We start from the raw sequence: 18,911 nt of genomic DNA on the forward strand, positions 1-18,911 counted from the left end.
GGATCCTGGCTGCTCCCCATAGTTTGTTGGTTTTTCGCCAAAGGGAATCATGCTGTTTTCCATCCTAGGGGTGCCTGAAAACAGGGATTACAGGGATGGGCTCTGGGTCTATGCACCTGGAAAACCCCATCAAATGTTAGGATTTGCTCCTAGGGGCGTACCATGCCTGCAATGCGGGATCCTGGTGGTGCCACTGCTAGGGCTTGTTTGAAAACATGCTGAGCCTGAGAGTCACAGTGCCTGTTTTAGCCCAGTGCGGCCCTCAGGGGTGGGCGTGGTCTGATTGGCCATGCAGCTGGCTCCGAATTTGAGGGTTGGGCACACATCCCAACAGCCAGGTGTCGTGCCATGGGGAAGCATGAGTTCTCTATTGTGCTTCAGGTTCCCCCACTGGCAGGGATTCCAAGAAAGGTTTATGGACAGGTGCCTGAATACCAACGATGACTAGAGCTGACAGACTTGGGCCATGGCGGTCTCACTTAGTGGATATGGGGCCCGCTCTCTGGGTGGCTGTCACTAGGTCAGGACTCAAGCTCTTTCAGACACAGCAGTAGTGGCCAGGGCAGCCAATAAATCGGGGTTCTCTCGAAGGTCTAGCAGATAGATTCTCAAGTGGGGTATCGGGGAAGACTCACCAGGCACTTCATTTTTCTATGGAGAATGCAGAATGGTGCCTTGTGACTAAGGTATTCCCTATCAAGAGGGCTTGGGGACCAGTAGGGTGACGGTGGAATTGTAAACACAATCTAAGGTTCAATTCAGTGCTAAGCGGAAGTCAGTTCCAATGTGCAGCTGCTTATTCGAGATATCCAGCACCTGAGTAAGTGCGGATGTCAGATGTTTGCTCACACTGGAGTTTGTTTCTATGATGACCGACAAATGGAGGTGTGGCGTCAGGAGGCCATGGAGGATTTCCCATGAAGAGGCCTGTGAAATGCTTCAAACGGCATGGTTACCTTCTACTGGACAGGTGGAGTCAGGTTTGTTTGCTCCAGTGTCCCCATGTGGAAAGTTTGGGTAGCAGAGATCTCCTGCAGGGATGACTGGAAAGCACACATCCATTGACCATTGCAGATGAGGAACAAGGGAGCTTCGTTCTGGTGGCTCTGGAGTGAAGAACCAAGGCATTGAGTTGACAGGAAATCTCTTGCAAATGAACCACAGTGCTGGTTTGTTACCATGGAGATCTTAGAATGTGCTGGTGGCTCAGGGGCCGTGTAGTATTTTCCTACCCTTAGGGTTAGGCACAGGTCGAAGTGCATGGTTTCCTTATGGGGACAGGAGATGTTTTGTTGTGTGGCTCAGGACCACAGCTTAAATCATAAGTTGGTATTCCAGAACAGGCCTCTGAGAACAGGTCCCTGAAAACCTAATCTAGTGTACAAATGAGGTCCTTGGGTCATGTCAGGTTCAATCTTCTGACTCAGGACCATTGACATGGATGTCTGCCTGCATGTAGGTGATCAGGGTGTTTCACACTGCATATTTGCGTGCAGAGCAGCCACCAATATTTGGGTGGGCTCAGGGGCCTTTAATGTTTTTCCTAATATGGAAGATTTGGGCAACTGTGACAGGCACAATTTCCTTGGGTCGGGAGGCATAGTCCTGTGGTTTGGCCCCAGAGACCCCATGCTGGAGGGCATGTGATGCGTGGTTTTGGGAGAGAAGTCTACAAACACAAATTTGGGTTAGGGTTAGTGGCGAGGTGATCGTAGGCCCAATGCATAGACCTGGATGGCTGCTCGTCAGGAAATTTAATTAGGGTGAGTGGAAGGTGGTAGCACAGACTTCTTTATCTGGATTGTGTCCAGGATGGCCTCGGAATGCAGGTGTTGTCTCCTGTGTCCATGGGAGATTTTTCTCCTCTAAGGATTCTGGTGGCTCCCCATAGTTTGCTCACTTTTTCGGGGAAGGGAAGAGTGCTGTTTTTCATCATAAGGGTGCCCCTAAACATGGATTCCAGAGATGGGCTCTAGGTCACGGCGCCTAGAAAATCCCACGAAGGGTTAGGATTTGGGCCTAGGTGCACACCAGGCCTGCAATGCGTGATCCAGGTGGTGCAAATGAGAGCACTTGTTTGACAGCATGCTCAGGCTGAGGGTCACAATGCCTTTTTGTTCCCAGGGCAGCCCTCAGGAGTGGGCATGGTCTCATTGGCCATGCAGCTGGCCTGCACTTTGAGGGTTGGACACCCATCCCAACAGCCAGGTTTCGTGCCTTGGGTAGGAGGAGTTCCTTACTGTGCTTCAGGTTTCCCTTTGGCAGAGATTCTAGCAAAGGTCTGGGGAAAGGTACCTGAATACCAAGGATAGGTAGAGTTGACCTACTTGGGACATGGCTGGTCTCACATGATGGATATGGGGCCAGATCTCTTGGTGTCTGACACGAGGTCGGGGCTCAGGCTCTGTCAGACACAGCATGAGTGGCCAGGGCAGCCTATAAATTAGGGCTCCCTCGAGGGCACTTCATATCGATCCTCATGTGGGGTTTCTGGGAAGACTAATGAGCATTTATTCTTTCTATGAGGAAGGCAGAGTGTTGTGTTGTGGCCCTAGAATTCTCTATCAAGTGGGCTTGGAGACCAGTAGGTTGAGGATGGAATTGTAAACACAAGATATGGTTCAGTTCATTTCCAAGCAGAAGGTAGCTCCAATGTGCAGCGGCTGATTCGAGATATCCAGCACCTGAGTAAGGGCGGTTGTCAGATGTTTACTCACACTGGAGTTTGTGTCTATGATGACCGACAAATGGAGTGGTGGTGTCAAGAAGCCATGGTGGATTTCCCACTCTGAGGCTTTTGAAATGCTCCAAACAGCAATGTTTCCTTCTACCTGACAACTGTAGTCTGGTTTGTTTCTTCCAGGGTCCCCCATGTGGAAAGTATGGCTGGAAGAGCTCTCCCACATTAATGCTAGGAAAGGACACCTACACTGACCATTGCTGCTGAGGAACATGGCAGGTTCGTTCTTGTGGCTCTGGGGCAAAGTACCACGGCCTTCGGTTGACATTGATCTCTTGCAGATGTGCCACAATGCTGGTTTGTTACCAGGGAAAACTTAGAATGTGCTGTTGGCTAAAGTGCCATGAAGGATTCTCCTATCCTGAGGGTTCAACACGGGTCGAAGAGCACGGTTTCCTTCTGGAGACAGGAGATGTTCTGTTGTGTGGCCCAGGGACCACATGTTGTATCCTAAGTTGGTATTCCAGTACAGGCCCCTGAGGAAAGATGCTTGAAATCCTAATATAGGGTTCCAATACAGTCTTAGGGGCATGTCTGTTTCAATCTTCTGACTCAGGACCATTGAATTGGCTGTCTTCCTGGATGTAGGTGATCAGGTTATTTCAGACTGTATATTTGCATCCAGAGCCACTGCCAGTTTTGGGGTGGACTCAGAGGCCTTTTCAGGTTTCTCTAATCTGAAATGTTTGGGTAACTTTGACAGGCACAATTTCCTTAGGGATGGCAGCACAGTCCTGTTGTGTGGCTCCAGAGACCCCATCCTGGAGGGTATGTGAGCCATGGTTTTTGGAGAGAAGTCTGCAAACACAATCTCAGGTTAGGGTTAGTCGCAGGCTCAATGCATAGACCTGGAGGGCAGCTTGCCAGGAAGTGTAATTAGGGTGGCAGGAAGGCAGTAGCACAGGCTTTACTATCTTGATTGTGTGTCCAGGATGGGCTCAGAATGCAGGGGTGGACTCATGGGTCCATGGGACACTCTTCCTCTCTAAGGATCCTGGCGGCTCCCCATAGTTTGAAGGCTTTGTCGGGGAAGAGATGAGTGCTCTTTTCTATCTTAGGAGTGCCCCCCAAAACAGGGATTCCCTGTTTTTTTTTCCCCCAGAAACGGGCTCTGGGTCTGCCCACCAGGAAAATCCCACCACAGGTTAGGATTTAGGCCTAGGGGCATACCAGGCCTGTAATATGGGATCCTTGTGGTGCACCTGAGAGGGTTTCTTTGAAAGCATGCTCACTCTGAGAGTCACAATGCCTGTTTGTGCCCAGGGCGGCCCTCAGGATTAGGCCTGGTCTCATTGGCCGTGCAGCTGGCTCCCATTCTGAGGGTTGGACACCCATCCCAACAACCAGGTTTCTTGCCATGGGGAAGGAGGAGTTCTTTATTGTGCTTCAGGTTCCCCCATTGCCAGGGATTCCAGCGAAGGTCGGGGGACAGGTTCCTGAATACCAAGGATGGGTAGAGCTGACAGAATTGGGTCATGGCCTGTCTCACATGCTGGATATGGGGCTCGCTCTCTGGGTGACTGACACGACATCGGGCCTCAGGCTCTGTCAGACACAGCTCTAGTGGCCAGGGTAGCCTATAAATCGGAGTTCCCTTGAAGGCTGAAGATTGATTCTCATGTGGGGTTTCTGGGCAGACTCACCAGGCACTTTATTTTACTACAGGGAAGGCAGAATGATGGGCTGTGTATCCAGAATTCCCTTTCAACAGGGCTTGAGGACCAGTAGGGTGAGGATGGAATTGTAAACACAAGATATGGTTCAATTCAGTGCCAAGCAGAAGGCAGTTCCAATGTGCAGTGGCTTATTCGAGGTATCCAGCACTAGACTAAGGTCGGATGTCAGATGTTTGGTCTCACTGGAGTTTGTGTTTATGATGACCGACAAATGGAGGGGTGGCGTCAAGAGGCCTTAGAGATTTTCCCACGCTGAGGTTTATGAGATGCTCCAAACAGCCAGGTTTTCTTCTACTGGACAGGTGGAGCCTTGTTTTTTTTTTTCTGCAGGAAAAGTTTGGTGAAAGAAAGGAAAGAAAGGAAAAGTGGGAAGTTTGGAGAGCAGAGCTCTCTGACATAGATGCCTGGAAAGCACACCTCCATTGACCATTGCAGCTGAGGAACATGTCAAGTTTGTTCTGGAGGCTCTGGGGCAAAGTACCAAGGCTTTAGTTGACATTGAATCTCTTACAGATGGGTCACAATGCTGGTTTGTTACCAGGGATATCTTAGAATGTGCTGGTTTCTAAGGGCCCATGCAGAATTCATCTACCCTGAGGGTTTAAAGCAGGTCCAAGAGCATGGATTAAATTGGGGATAGGAGATGTTCTGTTGTGTGGCTCAGGAACCACATGTATCATAAGGTGGTATTCCAGAACAGGCCTATCAGGACAGATCAAGTGTTCCAATGTGGTCCTAGGGGCATATCAGGTTCAATCTTCTGCCTTCGTAACATTGATGTGGCTATCTCCTGGATTTAGGTGATCAGGTTGTTTCAGACTGCGCATTTGAGTACAGAGCGCTGCAAATATTGGGGTGGTCTCAGGAGCCTCAGGTTTCTCCTAATCTGGAAGTTTTGGGCAAATGTAATGATCACAGTTTACTTGGGGATGGCAGGCAGAGTCCTGTGGCATGGCTCCAAAGACCCCATCCTGGAGGGCATATGAGCCATGGTTTTGGTAGAGAAGTCTGCAAATACAAGTTCGGGTTAGGGTTGGAGACAAGGTGATCGCAAGCCCTATGTGTAGACCTGAGTGCAGCTCGTCAGGAACTGTAATTAGGGTGACTGGAAGGCTGTAGTACAGGCTTTTCTATCTGGATTGTTTGTCCAGGATGGCCTCGGAATGCAGGTGTGGTCTCCTGGATCCATGGGAGATTTTTCCTCTCTAAGGATCCTAGTGGATCCCCATAGTTTGGTGGCTTTTTCGTGGGAATGAGAGTGCTGTTCTCCATCTTAGGGCTGCCCCAAAACAGGGATTCCAGGGTCTGGGCACCTCAGAAATCCCTCCGAGGGTTAGAATTTGGGCGAAGGTGCGTACCAGACTTTCAATGCAGGATCCTGGTGGTGCAACTGAGAGGGGACGTTGGGACGCATGCTGAGGCTGAGGGTCACAATAATTGTTTGTGCCCAGGGTGGCCCTCAGGAGGGGGTGTTTTCTCATTGGCCATGCAGCTAGCTCTGACTTTGAAGGTTGGACACCCATCCCCAAAACCACGTTTCCTGGAATGGGGAAGGAGGTGTTCTCTATTGTGCTTCAGTTTCCCCATTGGAAGGGATTCCAGCAAATATCTGGGGACAGGTGCCTGAATACCAAGGATGCGTAGATATGACGTACTTGGCCCATGGCTGGAATCTCATGCTGGATATGGGACCCGCTCTCTGGGTGGCTGACATGACCTCGGGGCTCAGGCTCTGTCAGACAAAGCACTAGTAGCCAGGGCAGCCTATAAATTGAGGTCTCCTCTAGGGCCGAGCAAATTGATCCTCATCTGGGGTTTCTGGGAAGACTCACCAGTCACTTCATTTTACTATGGGGAAAGCAGAATTATGGGTTGTGGCTCCAGAATTCCCTTGTCATCAGGGCTTGAGGACCAGTAGGCTGAGGATGGAATTGTAAACACAAGCTATGGTTCAATTCAGTGCCAAGCAGAAGGCAATTCCAATTTGCAGTGGCTTATTTGAGATATCCAGCACCTGAGAAAGGGCGGGTGTCAGATGTTTGCTCACAATGGAGTTTTTGTCAATGTCCATTTTGACAAATGGAGGGGTGGTGTCAAGAGGCCATGGAGGATTTCCCAAACTGAGGCTTGTGAGATGCTCCAAACTGCAAGGTTTCCTTCTACAGGACAGGTGGTGCCTGGTTTGTTTGCTCCAGGGTCTCCCTTGTGGAAAGTTTGGGTCAAAGTGTACTCATGCATGGAAGCCTGGAAAGCACAAATCCATTAACCATTGCAGCTGACATCTGCCCTTACTTAGGTGCCGGATATCTGGAATAAGCACCTGCACATTGGAGCTGCCTTCCGCTTGGCACTAAATTTAACCATAGTTGTGTTTACAACTCCAACCTCACTCTAATTGTCCCCAAGCCCTCTTGATAGGGCATTCTGGAGCCACAACACAGCATTTTGCCTGCCCCATAGAAAGAAGAAGTGCCTGGTGCGTCTTCCCAGGTCCCCCACATTAGGATCCACCTGCATGGCCCTCAACAACACCCTAATATCATAGGCCACCATGGGCACTAAAGCTCTGTCTGACATAGCCTGACCCACAACCTCCAGTCAGCCACCTAGACATTGGGCCCCATATCCTGCATATGGCACCCGCCATGGCCCAAAATCAACATCTCTGCTCTACCTGGTTATTCAGGCATCTGTCCCCAGACCATAGCTCAAATCCCTGCCTATCGAGGAAATTGAAGCCCAGGTGTACTCCCCCTTCCCGATGGTAGGAAACCTGGCTATTGAGATGGGTGTCCAACCCTCAGAGTGGAGCCAGCTGCATGGGCCATAAAATCACGGTCACTCATGGGAGCCGCCCTGGGCACAAACAAGCATTATGACCCTCAGCATGAGCCTGCTTTCAAACAAACCGCCTAAGTAGCTGGGCCAGTAGCCCGCAGAGTGGGCCTCCCAAGTTTCTAGGGCCAAATCCTCAGTGTCTTTCATTATTTCCAAGCTTTCACCCAGAACCTGTCTCTGGTATCCCTCTTTTGGGTGTCCCCTGGGACTGAAAACAGCAGTCTTCCCTTCCCCTAGAGAAACCAAACTCTTGTGATCCGAGCAGAACCCCCAGAGATGAAAAATCTCCCATGGCCCCATGATCCACCCCTACATTTTGCTACCATCTTGGACACACAATCCAGACAGACAAGACTGCACTACTGCCTCTAAGACACCTTAATTTCAGTACCATATGAGCTGCAGTCAGGGCCTGTGATTACCTCGGCCCTCACCATAACCCTAGTTCGCATTTGCAGATTTCTGTCCCCAAAGCCTGACCCACATGCCCTCAGGAAGGTACTTCTGGAGGCACACCGGACAACTGTTCCTATCCTCCCGAAGGAAACTCTGCCCTTCACTGTTGCCCAAACCCTGAAGATTAGGAACAAAGTACAAAGCCCCTGAGCGCCCCTTCATTTTGAAGAACGTTCTGGACCCAAATGCGCATTCTGACACATAATGAGCACCTGCCTCAATGCAGACATTCAAGTCAAAGGCACTGAGTCAGAAGATTGAACCTGATATTCCTCTAGGAGTTCATTGATACCCGAGCTTAGGTTTTCAGGTGCCTGTCCACAGGTGTCTCTTCCCCAATACCAACTTATATTCCAACATGTGGTCCCTGAGCCACACTAAAGAATCCCTCCTGTCCCCAGTAGGATACCTTGCTCTTGGTAGCTGTGTCCCAGATACAGTGTAGGAGAATCCTGCATGGCCCTCTGACCAATCAACATTCTAATTTCTCCATGGATACCAACCAGCATTGTGATCCAACAGCATGAAACTCCATGTCAACTCAGGCTGCTTGGAACTTATCCCCATAGCCACCAGATCAAATCTGCCCTGTTACTCAGCTGAAATGGACCATGGAGGTGTACTTTCCAGGCATCCATCCAGGCGAATTCTACTACCTAACTTATTACATGGGGGATCCTGTAGCAAACACACCAGACTCCACCTGTCCAGTAGAAGGAAACCTTGTTTTTTGGAGCATCTCACAAGCCCCAGCTTTGGAAATCCACCATGGCCACTTGACGCCACCTCTCCATTTGTCAGTCATCATAGACACAGACTCAAGTGTGAGCAAACATCTGTCATCCTCCCTTACTCAGGTGCTGGATATCTCACAGAATCCGCTGCAGATGGGGACAGCCTTCCACTTGGCACTGAATTTAACTGTAGCTTGTGTTTACAATTCCATTCTCACCCTACTGGTCCCCAAGCCCTCTGGATATGGAATTCCAGAGTCACAACACAGTATTCTGCCTTCCCCATAGAAAGAAGAAGTGCCTTGTGAGTCTGCCCAGAAAACCCACATGAGGATCAATTTGCGAGGCCCTCGAGGGAACCCCGATATATAGGCTATCCTGGACTCTTGTAAGGTGTCTGTAAGAGCCTGAGCCCCTACCTAGTGTCAGCAGCCCAGAGACTGGGACCCGCATCTAGCATGTGGGACTGAACATGCCCTTACTCCATCATCTCTATTCATCCTTCATATTCAGGCATCTGTCCTCAGACCTTTGCTGGAATCCCTGCCAATGGGGGAACCTGAAGCAAAACAGAGAACCCCACCTTTTCCATGGCAGGAATCCTAAATGTTGGGATGGGTGTCCAACTCTCAGAGTTGGAGCCAGCTGCATGGCCAATGAGACCACAACCACACATGAGGGCCACCTGGGGCCCAAACAGGCATTGTGACCCTCAGCCAGAGCATGCTTTCAAACAAGCCCTCTCAGTTGCACCATCAGGATCCCACTTTGTAGGCCAGGGACGCCTCTAGGCTCATATCCTAACCTTTGATGGGATATTCCAAACATTCAGACCCAGAGCCCGTCTCTGAAATCCCTGTTTTGGGGCACCCCTAAGATGGAAAGCAGCACTCTTCCCTTCACCGAAAATCCCACCAAACTATTGGGAGACACCAGGATCCTGAGAAAGTAAAATCTCCCATGGACTCATGGGACCACATCTGCATTCTGAGGCCATCCTGGATACAGAATCCAGATATAAAAGCCTGTGCTACTGCCTTCGCATTGCCCTAATTACAGATTCTGATGAGCTGCCCTCCAGGTCTACACATTGGTACTGCGATCACCGCGCCATTATCCCTAACCCGAGTTTGTGTTTGCAGGCTTCTCTCCATAAACATGGCTCACATGTCCTCCATGGTGGGGTCTTGGAATCCCACCACAACACTGTGCATGCCGTCCCCTAGGAAACTGTACACATCACAGTTTCCCAAACCTCCAGATTAGGAGAAACCTGTCAATCCCCTGAGCACACCGAAATATTGGACGCTGCTCTGGATCCAAATGTACAGTCTAAAACACTCTGACCACCTACATCTAGGCTGACACCCAAGTCAAATGTCCTGAGTCTGAATATTGAATCTGACATGCCCCTAGGACTTCACTGGAACCCTCGATTAGGTTTTCTGGCATCTGTCCTCAGAGGCCTGTTCTGGAACATGAACTTGTGATACAACATGTGGTCCCTGAGCCACACAACACTACATCTCCTGTCCCCAGAAGGGGACACAGCTCTTTGACCTGTGTTAAACCCTCAGGTTATGAGAAGCCTGCATGGCACCTTTGCTACCAGCACATTCTAAGATCTCCCTGGTAACAAACCAGCATTGTGAGCCATCTGCAAGAGATTCCATGTCAACTCAAGGCCTTGGCACTTCGCCATAGAGCCACCAGAAGGAACCTGCCATGTTCCTCAGCCACAATGGTGCTTTGGGGTGTGCTTTCCAGGAATCCATGCGGAAGAACTCTGCTATCCATACTTTCCATGCGGGGGACTCTGGAGCAAACAAACCAGACTCCACCTGTCAATAGAAAAAAAAACTTTGCCCTTTGGAGAATCTCACAAGCATCAGCATGTGGAATCCTCCATGGCCTTTTGAAGCCACCTCTCCATTTGTTGGTCATCATAGACACAACCTCTAGTGTGAGCAAACACCATTCACCTGCCCTTACTCAGGTGCTGGATATCTCGTTCGTTGGCCATCATAGATACAATCTCCAGAGTGAACAGACATCTGACCTCACCCATACTTAGGTGCTGGAGATCTCGAAAAAACCACTGTACATTGGAGGGGCTATGTGCTTGGCACTGAGCTTAAATGTAGCTTGTCTATTCAGACTTCTATCCTCACACTCCTCTCCTGTAAGTCTTCCATATTGGGAATTTGGGAGGCACAATGCAGCCTTCTGCCTGCCCACCAGAAAGAAGAAGTGTCCTATGGGTCTGTGCAGAAAATCCACATAGGATTCACCTGCATGGCCCTCTATGGCACCCCATTAAAATAGGCCACCCTGTGCACTAATGCTCTGTCTGACACAGCCCGAGCCCCGACCACCTGGCAGCCACACAGATAGTGGGCCCCATATCCTACAGGTGTGAGCTGCCTTGACCTAAGTCTTTCATCCTGAACCAACCTGGGTATTCAGGTACCTGTTCCAAAACATAGCTCAAATTCCTGCCCATGGGGGACCCTGAAACACAAAAGAGTACTCATCCTTCCCCATGGAAGGAAAAGTAAATGTTGAGATGGTTGTCCAACCCTCAGATTGGGATCCAGGTGCATGGAACAAGAAAAAGCGCCCACTCAGGATGGGGAGCTGGGCAAAAATAGGCATCGTGACCCTCACCCTGAGACCCATTCCCAACAAGCCCCAGCGGAAGCTGGACTAAGACCCCACAGAGCAGGCTTGTCAGACCCCTAGGCCCAAATACTAAGCCTTGGTGAGGTTACCCAGGCACCAGGACCCAGAACCCATCTCTGGAATCCATGTTTTACAGGAACCCTGACATGGTAAAATGCGTTCTCCCCTTCCCCAATAAGATACCAATCTCTTTGGTGCCTGGCAGAATCCCCAGATAGGAAGAAACTCCCATGGACACGTGAGGACACCCATCCATTCTGTGGCCATCCTAGATACAATCCAGACAGAAAATCCTGTGCTCCTGCCTCCCAGACACCTGCTGCAAAGATTTATTCTTTGGGACAGTCAAGACCTGTTGAATAGCTCCAGGACGAACTATCCGGAATGAAGCCACAGCAGGGTTCTAAGGATGGATGCCTGGAGAGCCCTCCCCGCATTCCAATTGTCTCCTATTGAAAAGATAGTTTCGATCTGTTGGCTCTGGGTGAGCAACTGATGGGACTGTGTTGAAATGGACTCCACTGAGGATGGGTCAAATTGTGGGTTTGTGTCCACAGAGACCATGGAATGGGGCAGCGGTGGTTTGAGGGACCTGAAGGATTCTCCAAACTAGAGGTTTTGAAACAGCTCCAAAGAGCAATTTCCCATGTGGATACAAGATTTCTTATGACTGGTACCTCAGGAAACCCCCATATGCTGGTATTGGAAAGCAGGCCTCTGAGGAATTATGCCTCAAAACAAAAGCAATGGATCCGATTAGGGCCTAGGTGCCTGTCCAGTTCAATCGTCTTCTCTGGGGATATCTGTCTATGGGTCTGAGTGAAGGTAGTTGATCAGCTTGTGACAAATCATCCCTGTTTGTCCTGGGAGGCTGACACTATTGGGATGGCCTTGGTGTCGTTGGAGGTTTCTCCTAATATGTAGGGTTGTGGCCAATGGAGTGGATAGAATTCCCATGGAGAGGGCAGGCACAGTCCTGAGGGGTGGCTCCAGAGGCCCACGGCAGGAGGCTGTGAGGGTGAGGGCTGTAGGGACAGAAGTCTGAAAACACATACTCGGCTTAGGTTTGGGGACGTAGGTATGACAGGCTCGATGTACAGACCATGAGGAGAACTCTTGGAATATGAACAATGGGCAAATGAGAGGCGATTGCTCAGGCTTTTGCCTCTGGATGTTGTGTCTCCGATGGCCTTGGAATGTCCGGGTGGCATCATGGCCCATGGACAAGTCTCCCTTTCTGGGGATTTGGCCCTATCACAAGACTTTGGTGTCACTCTGTGGGACGGAAGGAGTCCTTTCTGTTTTTTTTTTTTGTTTTTTTTGTTTTTTTTTTTTTTACTTCAGGTGTCCCACCAAAAGATATATTCCAGAACAGAACCCTAGGGAGGGGCGACTGGACAATCTGAACTCTGGTTAAGAATGGGGGCTAGGGCATGGCAAGCCCTGTATGCGGGCTCTTGGTCCAGCCACTAAGAGGCCTTACTTGAGGACAGGAATCATGATGCCTGTCACAATGCATGTTTGTGGCCAACAGAGCCCTCAAGCATGGGCGGGGCCTCATGGGCCAAGCTGGTTTGTCCTACACTGAACGTGGGACAACATGTCAACCACAAGGTTTCTTGCCAGGGGGAAGGAGGAGTTCTGAATTTTGTATCACGTTTACTGCTGGGCAGTGATTGGAGATAAGGTCTACTTTCTGAAGCCTGAAAACAGAGTTTGGGAAAAGATGACGATCTAAGGCCATGGCAGGTCCGATGTGCTCAGTGTGCTGCCAGCTGTCTGGAAGTCGGGAGGTCCGTGCTCAGGCTCTGTCAGCTGGGCCCAGGGTAGAGTGTATAATTGGGGTACAGTCAAGTTGTGTGCAGGTTGATCCTCATTTGGGGTTTCTGGGTAGACCCATACGGGAAGTGTTTCTTCTGTAGGGCAGGCAGAATGCTGCATTGTGGCTCCAGTATTGCCAAACTGGAGGGCTTTTGGGCCAGGGGTGTGAGGATGGAAGCCTGAGAACAACAGCTAGGATTATGTTATGGGGCGAGGTCTCGGCAGGCACAGTCTGCAGAACTGAATCAAGATCTCGTGCATCTGAAGTCAGGGCGAGGATCAGATGTTGGCTTAGGTTGGAGTTTCTATCCATGATGGCTCTTTCATGAAGGGACGGGGCATCATGAGGCAACGGAGCTTTCCCCACGATGGGAGTTGTGAGGTACTCCAAACCACAAGGATTCCTTCTTCGGAAACATTGAGACCTTTTGGATGTCTCCAGGACGTCCCATATGGAACGACTCCAAAGTAGCTTTCAAAGGATGGATACCTGGGCAGCCCCCATCGCATTCCAATTGTCTCCTTGCGAGAAGATCTGCTGGCTGTGTGGGCGCAACAGAGGGGGCTTAGTTGAAATGGACTCTCCAGTGGATGGGTCCTAATGTGGGTTTGTGTCCAAGGGTTTGTGTCCCACCTGGGAATGGGGCGGTGGCACCGGAGCCCTGAAGGATTCTCCTAAGCAGAGGTTGTGACACCACTCCAATGAACATGTTTCCCATGTGGTGATGAGATTTGTTCAGATGGGTGCCTCAGTAAACCCCCATAGGCTGTTATTGGAAACCAGGCCGCTGAGGAGAGATGCCCCAAAACCAAAACAATGGATCTGAATAGGGCTTAGGGACTTGTCCGTTTCCATCTTCTTCTCTGGGGACATCTGTCTCCGGGTCTGCGTGGAGGTAGTTGCTCAGCTGGTGTCAGATCGCCCCTGTTTGTCCCAGGTGGCCTACACAATTGGGATGGCCTTGGGGACTTTGGATGGTTTCCCTAATTTGTAAGGTTGTTGCCAATGGAATGGGCAGAAATCCCTTGGAGAAGGAAGGCACAGTCCTGAGGTGTGGCCCCACTGTCCGGGTGTCAGTCGGGAGGTCCGTGCTCAGGGTGTGTCAGACAGGGCATTAGTTCCCAGGCTCAACTGTATAATTGGGGTAGAGTCAAGTGCGTACAGGTTATTCCTCATTTGCATTTCGAATAACCCCTGGGGCAACGTTTTTTTTCTGGAGGGCAGGCATAATGCTGGACTGTGGCTCGGAAATTCCCAAACTGGAGGGCTTTTGGGCCAGGAGTGTTAGGACGGAAGTCTGAATACACAAGCTAGGCTAAGGTTTCGGGTCGAGGGAACAGCAGGCACACTCTGGAAAGTGTGCCTTTCTGGTTCAATCTTCTTCTCTGGGGACATCTGTCTACAGGTCTGAGTGGAGGTAGTTGCCCAGATCGTGTCAGATGGCCCTTGTTTGTCCCGGGCGGCCTACATTATTGGGATGACCTCGGGGACTTTAGAGATTTCTCCTAATTTGTAGAGTTGTGGCCAATGGAATGGAAAGAATTACCTTGGAGAGGGCAGGCACAGTCCTGAGGTGTGGATCCAGGGTCGCCAGTCTGGAGGAATTGGAATGTGATGAGGGCTGCCCAGGCATCCATCCTTAAAACCCTGCTCTGGAGTCGTTCCATATGGGAGGTCCTAAAACCATCCAACAGGTCTCGACTGTCTCGCAGAATGAATCCTTGTGGATTGGTGCATCTAACAACTCCCATCATGGGAAAAACTCCGTGGCCTCATGAAGCCCTGCCCCCTTCATGGAGGGGGATCATGGACAGAAACTCACACCTGAGCCAAAGTCTGATCCTCGCCCTGCTTCAGATGCATGAAATCTGGATTCAGCTCTGCAGAGTGTGCCTGCCGTTCCCTTGACCCGAAACCTTAGCCTAGCTTGTGTTCACTGACTGCCGTCCTAACACTCCTGGCCCACAAGCCCTCCAGTTTGGGAATTCTGGAGCCAGGATGCAGTACTATGCCTGCCCATCAGAAGAAAAACGTTGCCCCTGGGGCTACCCAGAAATGCCAAATGAAGGTCAACCTACACGCCACTCGACTGTACCCTAAAAAAACAGTCTACCCTGGACAATAATACCCTGTCTGACAAACCCTGACCTATTGACACACCCAAACCTATTGGTCAGGACTCCCGACCAATACCCAGACAGCTGGCCACACACTGAGCACATCAGATCCCCCATGGCTTTAGGTTGTCATCTCTTCCCAACCTCGGTTTTCAGGCTTCAGAACCTAGACCTTACCTCCACTCACTGCTCAGGGGTGAATGTGATGCATTCACATTGGGAACTCCTCCTTCCCAATGGCAAGAAACCTTGTGGTTGGCAAGTAGCCCAACATCCAGTGTACGAGAAAACGGTGTGCACCATGAGGACCTGCCCATGCTTGAGGGACGCGTTGGGCACAAACATGCATTGTGACCCTCAGCGTGAGCCCTGTGGTCAAGGAAGGCCTCTCAGTGGCTGGAACAAGAGCCCGCATATGGAGCTTGCCATGCCCCAAGGCCCCCAATCTTGACCAGAGTTCAAGTTGTCCAGTCGCCCCTCCCCAGGGCTCTTCTCTGGAAACCCTCATTTGGTGGGACACCTAAGGTAAAACAAAAACAAACAACAACAACAACAAAAAAAAAACAAACAGAAAGGACTCTTCCCATCTCACAGATTGACCCCATACTCCTGGGATCGGGCCAAATCCCCAGAAAGGGAGAGTCGTCCATAGCAAATAAGGCCACCCCAACATTCCACTGCCATTGGTGATACAAAATCCAGAGACAAAAGCCTGAGCAAGCAAATCACACTTGTCCTTTTTTCATATCCCAAAGAGTTCTCCTCATGGTCTATAGACTGGGCCTGCCATACTATGTTCCCAAGTCTAAGCCGAGTTTGTGTTTACAGACTTCTGTCCCCACAGCCCTGACCCACACGGCCTCCTAACATGGGCCCCTGGAACCACCCCTCAGGACTGTTCCTGCCCTCTCCAGGGGAATTCTTCCCATTCCATTGGCCACAATCCTACAGATTAGAAGAAACCTCCAAAGTCGCTGAGGCCATCCCAATAGTTTCGGCCGCCCAGGGAAAATAGGGGTGATCTATCACAAGCTGAGCAACTAGCTCCACTCAGACCCATAGACAAATATCCCCAGAGAAGAAGATTGAACCAGAAAGGCACCTAGGCCCTCATTGGATCCATTGCTTTGGTTTCCAGGTATCTTTTCTCAGCAGCCTGGTTTCCAATTACAGCTCTGGGGGTTTCCTGAGGCACCAATCAGAACAAATCTCTTCTCCAAATTGGAAATTTTCTCATTGGAGCTGTGTCAAAACCTCCCGTTAGGAGAATACTTCAAGGCTCCGTAGTCACCGCCCCATTCCGAGGTCTCCATGGACACAAACACACTATTACCCATCCGCAGGAAAGTCCATTTCAACTCAGCACTCTCAGTTGCTCCCCTAGAGCCGGCATATCAAACCTGCCTTGTCGCTTGGATACAATTGGAATGCGAGGCAGGCTGCCCAGGCATCCGCCTTAGAACCGTGCTCTGGAGTCGTTCCGTATGGGACGCCCTGGAGCCATCCCACAGGTCTCGACTGTCCCACAGAAGGAATATTTGTGGTTTGGAGCATCTCCCAACTCCTATCATGTGAAAACCTCCACGGACTCATGAGACCCTCCCTTTCATGAAAGGGCCATCATAGACAGAAACTCCAACCTGAGCCAATGTCTGATCCTTGCCCTGACTTCAGATGCACGAGATCTTGATTCAGCTCTTCTATGCCCTCCCCCCGAAACCTAAGCCTAGCTTGTGTTCTCAGACTTCTGTCCTCACACTCCTGGCACAAAAGCCCTCCAGTATGGCAATTGTGAAGCCACAATGCAGCACTCTGCCTGCTCTACAGAATAAAAATTTTGCCTTATGGGGCTACCCAGAAACCCCAAATGAGGATCAGTCTGCACGACACTCGACTGTACCCCAATGATACAGTCTACCCTGGGCACTAATGCCCTGCTGACACAGCCTGAGCACGGACCTCCCGACCGACTCACAGACAGCTGGCAGCACACTGATCACATCAGACCTGCTATGGCCTTAGATCGTCATGTCTTCCCAACCTCGGTTTTCAGGCTTCAGAAAGTAGGCCTTATCTTCAATCACTGCCCAGCAGTGAACGCGATACAAAAAACAGAACTCCTCCTTCCCCATGGCAATAAAACTTGTGGTTGGCATGTTTTTCAACGTTCAGCATAAGAGAAACCATCGTGGCCCATGAGGCCCTGCCCATGCTTGAAGGCCTCGTTGATCACTAACATGCTTTGTGACTCTCAGTGTGAGCCGTGTCCCCATTGATGGCCTCTCAGGGGCTGGACCAAGAGCCCGCATATGGTGCTTGCCATGACCCTAGGCCCCTAATCTGAACAAGAAGTCAGGTTGTCCAGTCGCCCCTCCCTAGATCTCTGCTCTGGAATCCTATTTTGGTGGGACATCTGCGCAAAAAAAAAAAAAAAAAAAAAAAAAAAAAACAGAAAAGACTCATCCCATCCCACAGAATGACCCCAAACATTTGGAATCACGCCAAGTCCCCAGAGGGAGACTCCTCCATGGACCTTGAGGCTTCCCTGACATTCGTTGGCCATTGTTGACACAAAATACTGAGACAAAAACCTGAGCAAGTGCCTCACACTTGCCCTTTGTTAATATCCCAAAGAATTCACCTCGTGGCCTATAGATTGGGCTTGCCATACCTATATCCCTAAACCTATGATGAGTTTGTGTTTTCAGACTTCTGTCCCCACAGCACTGGCCCACACACCCTCCATGCTGGGGTCCCTGGAGCCACACTTCAGGACTGTGCCTGCTCTCTCCGAGGGAATTCTTCCCATTCCATTGGCCACAACCCTACAGATTAGGAGAAACCTCCAAATTCTCCAAGGCCATCCCAATAATGGAGGCCACCCGGGACTAACAGGGGCGGTCTGACACAAGCTGAGCAGCTACCTACATTCAGACCTGTAGACAGATGTCCCCAGAGAAGATTGAAGCAGACAGGCCCCTAGGCCCTAATTGGATTCATTGCTTTGGTTTCCAAACATCTCTCCTCGGAGGCCTGGTTTCCAATAGCAGCATATGGAGGATTACTGAGACACCAATCAGAACAAATATTATCTCCAAATGGGAAAATTGCTCTTTGGAGCTGTGTCAAAACCTCTGGTTAAGAGAATCATTTAAGTCCCATGAACCACCCCATTCCAAGGTCCCCAGGGACTCAAACCCACATTAATACCCATCCTCAGGAGAGTCCATTTCAACTCAGCACCCTTGGTTTCTCCCATAGTGCCAGCAGATTGAATTTGCACTGTTGCTAGGAGGCAACTGGAATGGGAGGCTGGTTGCCCAGGCATCCATCTATAGAACACTGCTCTGGAGTTATTCCATATGGGATGTCATGGAGCCATCCAACAGGTCTCGACTGTCCCACAAAAGGAGTCATAGCGGTTTGGTGCATCTCACAACTCCCACTGTGGGAAAACCTCCATGGCCTCATGAGACACTCCCCCTTCATGAAGGGGCCATCATGGACAGAAAGTCCAACCAGCACAACGTCAGATTCTTGCTCTGACTTCAGATGCATGAGATCTCGGTTCACCTCTGCAGAGGGTGCCTGCCATGCCTTGGCCCTGAAACCTAAGCCTAGCTTGTGTTCTCAGATTTCCGTCCTCACACTCCTGGCAAACAAGCCCTCCAGTTTGGTAATTCGGAGCCACAATGCAGGACTCTGCTTGCCCTCCAGAAGAAAAATGTAGCTCTATGGGGCTACCAGAAACGCCAAATGAGGATCAACTTGCACAACACTCGACTGTACCTCAATTATGTAGTCTACTCTGGGCACTAATGCCCTTTCTGACACAGCTTGAGCCCC

Source organism: Neovison vison, chromosome 7 (assembly GCF_020171115.1).
Source record: "Neovison vison isolate M4711 chromosome 7, ASM_NN_V1, whole genome shotgun sequence".
Taxonomy (NCBI): domain Eukaryota; kingdom Metazoa; phylum Chordata; class Mammalia; order Carnivora; family Mustelidae; genus Neogale; species Neogale vison.